The 8,729-nt window shown below is 33.7% G+C and overlaps 1 long non-coding RNA gene across 1 annotated transcript; it reads right to left on the reverse strand.

Moving 5' to 3' along the window:
- Positions 1-3,090: 3,090 nt before the first annotated feature.
- Positions 3,091-4,705, reverse strand: LOC127858719 (uncharacterized). The gene is made up of 3 exons (XR_008039030.1): positions 4,588-4,705; positions 3,817-3,835; positions 3,091-3,285 (listed from the first exon to the last, which is right to left on the reverse strand). It is a non-coding gene; the product is annotated as an uncharacterized LOC127858719 (long non-coding RNA).
- Positions 4,706-8,729: the final 4,024 nt, after the last annotated feature.

Consider the following 8,729-nt stretch of genomic DNA (forward strand, 5'->3'; position numbering starts at 1 on the left):
TAGACGCACTGATGTGTATTAAATAATAAGTTAAAACTAGAAAACTGTTCAGGACAGCCAGGCAGGATCAACGGTTTTCAAAGAGGTTTACACAGGGGCTGGAAAGAACGTAAACACCGTCAAGAACTTTATTTTAGCAAATATCTCAAGTTATTAAAATACATAAGTAAAACACTTAAGTGTATACAATACTGTTTCCGTTTGTCTTGCATTTTGTGCCGCTATCGTAAGATTTATGAATAAATTATTGATTACGTCTAAAATCGTTGCCAAAATTTCACTTTGCGTGCAGGTTAACCGTCAACATTAAGGCGTTACACATAGACATTTTAGCCAAAAACACAGGCTTATTAAATAAAGTAATTCTGATGTATATCGCATTGTAATAAGAGGCCTTAACAACTGTATTTTATGCACACGTTGAGATTATTAGGAAAAAAATGTTTTAAAAAGTTTTTTGAAGAAAGGCATCACATACCGGTCTGTTTACATCCATTAACGTTAAAGTGTGAACCCCAAAAGGTTACGTGATCCTGCAACCTGATAGCTGTAGTAATCGCTAGCTTTAGCATGGCTGCTTATGTCTGAGCGACCTCTTTTTTGAAAAGGCATTAATAAACGATCAAATGTTGATACTTTCGATGATTTTCCTTCTTTATTAACCCGCATGTTAGAAGCAATAGAAAAGACAATTTTGTATTATTTCTAAAGCAAAACGCGTAACCTCCCTTTAACATAACTATGTCCCTTGAAAATTAAACTCTTATTATTTTATTACAAGTTTTCGTAGTAAATCTTTAATATAACACATTATGAGAAAACCGTTTATATTTCGTTGTGCGGGCAAATTTTACATTCAATAGATTGAATATAAATGTTTTTTAGAAATTCTTATTATGCTACATGTACACTTGCATATAAAGTTTCATCATGTACGCGCAATAGCCGAACCTCGAGTTAATGCGTATAATTTTAAAAACTCTACTTGTAGAGTTCAACATTAAATGAATCAATACAATTAATAAGAAATCGCTTAAACCGACGATATTTTTTTTTGTAAGGTTATGGAGATTACGCTATTGTTTTCATGGCTGGAATACAACATACCTAACAATGGTAAAACTTGGACATTTCGTTACTTCGATTGATTTTCAGAAATGAGATTTTTGTACTTACATTTTAGTTTGCATTTCAGTAATAATAATGTGGTTTGGCAATCTAAAAGGATCGTATTTGTATGGGTAAAAGTTGAAAATCTCTGAAAAACAGACAATTTGGCTGGGGGTCCTGGGAGCCGCTGGTTCAGCTCCACAAATTTAGCCAATTAGATACTATTTCAAGTAAAGTAAAAGTACTTCTCATGCTGCTTTAGAATACTACCCAATGATACCAAAATCACACACATTTTGAAACTTACTGATATTTTTTAAACAAAAATTGAAATTCCTTTTCTGTGGGAATGTCCTCTTTTGTCCTGATGTTTTCTTAAGTCTTTACATGCAGGTGTATTAAACTGAGTTTATAGAAAGAAATGAGTTAAGGCATGAACTATTATAGTATATGTTCTTGAATGTTCCCTTAATTAGTAGACTGACTTATCCCATTACTCGTTTTAAATATATATGTCTAGTCCAATTGGAAAGCATCAACAAGGGACAAAAATAAATTGCAAACATGCATTCTCTTTGAATAGGCCTAGTTGAACGCTATGAAAAAATATCCGTTGTTACTACGTTATTAAACGTTTCAAAATACAAATGTGTTTAGAGAAATGAGTTCAGGTATTAAATTTAAACAACCTCTTTATTGCAAAATTGTCTCCGTTGGTTACCACTACTATAATTGTATTATTGGCCCAAGCATCAGCAGAGGGTGAATGGTGATTCTACAAATTGGTAAAATAACAATTTCATTCATGACAATCGAATTAATAGGTTGTAACACAAAACTTTTCCTTTTGACAAATTAATTCTCAATTCCAATGCAGTAGAAATATATATATATGCATGATGGAAGGGAATCAAACTTGTTTTACACATGCAGAAACGCGTGAAACAAGTTTGATTACATTCCATCTTCCTAGTTCAGTACCAGGCGCTGAATCCGTCTTTTTCCGTTTATTAGTATTTTTTTTCTGTGTCATTTTTATCAAATTCGACAGTCGCTTAGCTTTTTCAGCCTTTAAAATGTTTACAGATTTTTCGCGTGTTTGTCTCTGTTTTGCATCCTCATGTTCCTTCCTTTTCTTTCAAGTAACCCTGAAAAATAGCATATGCACAAATGCAGCTTTTGGTCATACTGTTTGTTACTTTAACTTCTAACTTTTTTCCTTTTAAACGCCGTCTTTACTATAGCCACAACCTCATTATGTTTCACTGTTCATTTTGTACGATCTTTTTCCACAATGTCATCCATCATATTGCCTGTGGATGCAATCAATTGCCAAGAAAATACAGTAAGAAGCGATGTCACAAGTTTTTTTCAGGAAAGGAAATTCTTTATCGAATTGTGTAAGTCCGAAAACTTTAGACCAATACCCACTATCAATTATGTAAGTCTTATTGAAATTATTGAAATTTTGTCCATTTTTTTTGTATGTCTCTATCAACCAAGAACTGTCTATCAAAATAGTGTCCCAGCTCTTCTCCAGTGAATATGTTGGGATAATATAGTGCCAGTATTCATTGCTGAAGAAGTACTATGAACTATGATTGGCCATTCCAGGATCAAGTTGTGAAAGGCGCCTTATTGTCTTATAATCCAGTGGCATTTTCCATTTGCTGTGCTGCCTTGATATAACCACTCCTCAAGTCTGAATACAATGCAGACACTCAGTGCGTGCAGGACTTATCCATTTTAGCTTTGCTTTCAGTGTATTCAAATGGTCCCACAGATGGGTCTTTATCTGTTTTCTGAAGAGTCGTGCCTCTAACATCCAGTTTTGTAAGGGCAGTCACACTGTCAGGAATAGTTTCTGCTTTGATGAATATACCCAAAACTTCTGAGGTAAGATCCACCATACGCCTTTTCAGAGTATGTTTTAAGGGTTCTTCCGATTGAAACGATTTCACAAAGCCTTGGGATGTGCTTAATAGGCCTCTGAAATGATTTATCTTTGTGATGGTCTCCCTCCTGTGCTGGAAAAGCAGCTCCAAAATACGATCTTTTCGCTCAGTGCTTGTAACATATTTCTGCTCTTTTACTTGTGATTATAGAAGTAAGATTATAGCTGCCTGTGCTTCATCTGATACAGCATGTCCTTGAAAAACCTGACCGATCATTGTTCTGAAAAAATGTTAAGCATAAATTAAAATAGAGCCTTTAAAACAAAATGTTACTAACAAAAACCATGTCTCTATTGCATCAATTTCCCTGATCTGAAATATTTTACTTAATTGTGTAGATAATTTTATAAGTATTCTTCTCATTTGTTTAATGGAATTAATCATAATGACTTGAATTTTATTGGTAGGTAAATCATATCAAACGGATCTAAGGTAAACCATGACCTTTATCAGGCACATAAATAAAATATCATCTTTTTAAACCTGGAGCATTTAACCCTGTTGAAATGCTATCCAAATAACCCAGGACATCATGACAGGAAGCCATTTCATCCTTAAATTTCTTGTTTTTGGTATGAGATACCAGAGAAAATACATGTAACCTCCTAACCCGAAATGAATCCTTTACCACTGACCAATTATGACGGGAATCCAAGTTTACACACACAGAGACAGATAGCAATAGAAGGTTAATGCTACACAGATTAGTAGAAAGAATGATATACATAAAGCAAAACATCTAATTACTCACCTTGAGTTTATTGTATCAACTAAAACAAAAGCAATTTGTATATTTTAAGGTAAGGTTGTAAGGAGTTATCCACCCAACCACTGGTTGTATAGTTATCAAGGTCTTAAAACATGTGACGATTGTCAACAATGAACCATAAATGACAAAACGCAATTAAGAAATTATGCTTTAAACATACATTTGAATAATGTATATTTTTTAAAGTGATATTATGGGCGAATTTCACTGATGAATAGAGCTGAAAAGAATTAAAAGGTCAAAAGAATAAGTTAAAATGTGGTAACTGACCAATTATCTACAACTCATCTTGCTACCAGTTGTTTTTAAAAAATAAATATTATTTTCGATATTTTACACGACTCACCCAGTCCTCTAGGCCAAAATGACCCGTAAAACAAAATTGTGTCTTTGTGTCGTATAAACGAATCTGCCTGAAAACTATATTTAGACTCACATCGTACATCGACTCATTCCTGTCGTCAGTTGTCAAAACGAAAGTACGGTTGATATTCAAATGGATCAATTTTTCTATCTCCGGGATATTGTTTTAGTATGTTGATGCTACATTAACAAATATAAGTGTATATGAAGTGAAAGCACTAAAAATAAACAACGGTTACGATACCTATGTACTGTTAGATGCCCATAATACCACTATATATATATACTCCATATATATTTTGTTTAGTAACCCTTGTAAAAAGAATCTGACACGATTAAATAATCATCAAATAACACAGATCTATTATGTTTGACAAATACATTAATTACCTCGTTGCCCCGTTCGTCCTCTGTCAAGAAGCCATAGTAGTAGACAGTGAGGACATCTACACATTCAATGAGTCGTGTCGCCACATCCAACATCTGAATGAATCTACTGGATATTGGACGAATCAAATGTCTTGGTACCTTGATGTTCATTAATGACTGGATAATAAGGTAGAAAGATAAAACACATATCAAAAACGACATCGGCGCTTACCAAGATTTGATTTGTCCAAAGCAAAAACCATTAGCACGTTATAATGACAGATTCATTAACTGTATCTTATGTATGGTTATTTTGTATTATCTATTACCAGAGTACTTGTACAGAGAGACACAAAAAGACCCAATACGTAGACGCACTGATGTGTATTAAATAATAAGTTAAAACTAGAAAACTGTTCAGGACAGCCAGGCAGGATCAACGGTTTTCAAAGAGGTTTACACAGGGGCTGGAAAGAATGTAAACACCGTCAAGAACTTTATTTTAGCAAATATCTCAAGTTATTAAAATACATAAGTAAAACACTTAAGTGTATACAATACCGTTTCCGTTTGTCTAGCATTTTGTGCCGCTATCGTAAGATTTATGAATAAATTATTGATTACGTCTAAAATCGTTGCCAAAATTTCACTTTGCGTGCAGGTTAACCGTCAACATTAAGGCGTTTCACATAGACATTTTAGCCAAAAACACAGGCTTATTAAATAAAGTAATTCTGATGTATGTCGCATTGTAATAAGAGGCCTTAACAACTGTATTTTATGCACACGTTGAAATTATTAGGAAAAAAATGTTTTAAAAAGTTTTTTGAAGAAAGGCATCACATACCGGTCTGTTTACATCCATTAACGTTAAAGTGTGAACCCCAAAAGGTTACGTGATCCTGCAACCTGATAGCTGTAGTAATCGCTAGCTTTAGCATGGCTGCTTATGTCTGAGCGACCTCTTTTTTGAAAAGGCATTAATAAACGATCAAATGTTGATACTTTCGATGATTTTCCTTCTTTATTAACCCGCATGTTAGAAGCAATAGAAAAGACAATTTTGTATTATTTCTAAAGCAAAACGCGTAACCTCCCTTTAACATTACTATGTCCCTTGAAAATTAAACTCTTATTATTTTATTACAAGTTTTCGTAGTAAATCTTTAATATAACACATTATGAGAAAAACGTTTATATTTCGTTGTGCGGGCAAATTTTACATTCAATAGATTGAATATAAATGTTTTCTAGAAATTCTTATTATGCTACATGTACACTTGCATATAAAGTTATAACATGTACGCGCAATAGCCGAACCTCGAGTTAATGCGTATAATTTTAAAAACTCTACTTGTAGAGTTCAACATTAAATGAATCAATACAATTAATAAGAAATCGCTAAAACCGACGATATTTTTTTATGTAAGGTTATGGAGATTACGCTATTGTTTTCATGGCTGGAATACAACATACCTAACAATGGTAAAACTTGGACATTTCGTTACTTCGATTGATTTTCAGAAATGAGATTTTTGTACTTACATTTTAGTTTGCATTTCAGTAATAATAATGTGGTTTGGCAATCTAAAAGGATCGTATTTGTATGGGTAAAAGTTGAAAATCTCTGAAAAACAGACAATTTGGCTGGGGGTCCTGGGAGCCGCTGGTTCAGCTCCACAAATTTAGCCAATTAGATACTATTTCAAGTAAAGTAAAAGTACTTCTCATGCTGCTTTAGAATACTACCCAATGATACCAAAATCACACACATTTTGAAACTTACTGATATTTTTTTAACAAAAATTGAAATTCCTTTTCTGTGGGAATGTCCTCTTTTGTCCTGATGTTTTCTTAAGTCTTTACATGCAGGTGTATTAAACTGAGTTTATAGAAAGAAATGAGTTAAGGCATGAACTATTATAGTATATGTTCTTGAATGTTCCCTTAATTAGTAGACTGACTTATCCCATTACTCGTTTTAAATATATATGTCTAGTCCAATTGGAAAGCATCAACAAGGGACAAAAATAAATTGCAAACATGCATTCTCTTTGAATAGGCCTAGTTGAACGCTATGAAAAAATATCCGTTGTTACTACGTTATTAAACGTTTCAAAATACAAATGTGTTTAGAGAAATGAGTTCAGGTATTAAATTTAAACAACCTCTTTATTGCAAAATTGTCTCCGTTGGTTACCACTACTATAATTGTATTATTGGCCCAAGCATCAGCAGAGGGTGAATGGTGATTCTACAAATTGGTAAAATAACAATTTCATTCATGACAATCGAATTAATAGGTTGTAACACAAAACTTTTCCTTTTGACAAATTAATTCTCAATTCCAATGCAGTAGAAATATATATATATGCATGTTGGAAGGGAATCAAACTTGTTTTACACATGCAGAAACGCGTGAAACAAGTTTGATTACATTCCATCTTCCTAGTTCAGTACCAGGCGCTGAATCCGTCTTTTTCCGTTTATTAGTATTTTTTTTCTGTGTCATTTTTATCAAATTCGACAGTCGCTTAGCTTTTTCAGCCTTTAAAATGTTTACAGATTTTTCGCGTGTTTGTCTCTGTTTTGCATCCTCATGTTCCTTCCTTTTCTTTCAAGTAACCCTGAAAAATAGCATATGCACAAATGCAGCTTTTGGTCATACTGTTTGTTACTTTAACTTCTAACTTTTTTCCTTTTAAACGCCGTCTTTACTATAGCCACAACCTCATTATGTTTCACTGTTCATTTTGTACGATCTTTTTCCACAATGTCATCCATCATATTGCCTGTGGATGCAATCAATTGCCCAGAAAATACAGTAAGAAGCGATGTCACAGGTTTTTTTCAGGAAAGGAAATTCTTTATCGAATTGTGTAAGTCCGAAAACTTTAGACCAATACCCACTATCAATTATGTAAGTCTTATTGAAATTATTGAAATTTTGTCCAATTTTTTTGTATGTCTCTATCAACCAAGAACTGTCTATCAAAATAGTGTCCCAGCTCTTCTCCAGTGAATATGTTGGGATAATATAGTGCCAGTATTCATTGCTGAAGAAGTACTATGAACTATGATTGGCCATTCCAGGATCAAGTTGTGAAAGGCGCCTTATTGTCTTATAATCCAGTGGCATTTTCCATTTGCTGTGCTGCCTTGATATAACCACTCCTCAAGTCTGAATACAATGCAGACACTCAGTGCGTGCAGGACTTATCTATTTTAGCTTTGCTTTCAGTGTATTCAAATGGTCCCACAGATGGGTCTTTATCTGTTTTCTGAAGAGTCGTGCCTCTAACATCCAGTTTTGTAAGGGCAGTCACACTGTCAGGAATAGTTTCTGCTTTGATGAATATACCCAAAACTTCTGAGGTAAGATCCACCATACGCCTTTTCAGAGTATGTTTTAAGGGTTCTTCCGATTGAAACGATTTCACAAAGCCTTGGGATGTGCTTAATAGGCCTCTGAAATGATTTATCTTTGTGATGGTCTCCCTCCTGTGCTGGAAAAGCAGCTCCAAAATACGATCTTTTCGCTCAGTGCTTGTAACATATTTCTGCTCTTTTACTTGTGATTATAGAAGTAAGATTATAGCTGCCTGTGCTTCATCTGATACAGCATGTCCTTGAAAAACCTGACCGATCATTGTTCTGAAAAAATGTTAAGCATAAATTAAAATAGAGCCTTTAAAACAAAATGTTACTAACAAAAACCATGTCTCTATTGCATCAATTTCCCTGATCTGAAATATTTTACTTAATTGTGTAGATAATTTTATAAGTATTCTTCTCATTTGTTTAATGGAATTAATCATAATGACTTGAATTTTATTGGTAGGTAAATCATATCAAACGGATCTAAGGTAAACCATGACCTTTATCAGGCACATAAATAAAATATCATCTTTTTAAACCTGGAGCATTTAACCCTGTTGAAATGCTATCCAAATAACCCAGGACATCATGACAGGAAGCCATTTCATCCTTAAATTTCTTGTCTTTGGTATGAGATACCAGAGAAAATACATGTAACCTCCTAACCCGAAATGAATCCTTTACCACTGACCAATTATGACGGGAATCCAAGTTTACACACACAGAGACAGATAGCAACAGAAGGTTAATGCTACACAGATTAGTAGAAAGAATGATATACATAA

Source organism: Dreissena polymorpha, chromosome 1 (genome assembly GCF_020536995.1).
Source record: "Dreissena polymorpha isolate Duluth1 chromosome 1, UMN_Dpol_1.0, whole genome shotgun sequence".
Lineage (NCBI taxonomy): Eukaryota > Metazoa > Mollusca > Bivalvia > Myida > Dreissenidae > Dreissena > Dreissena polymorpha.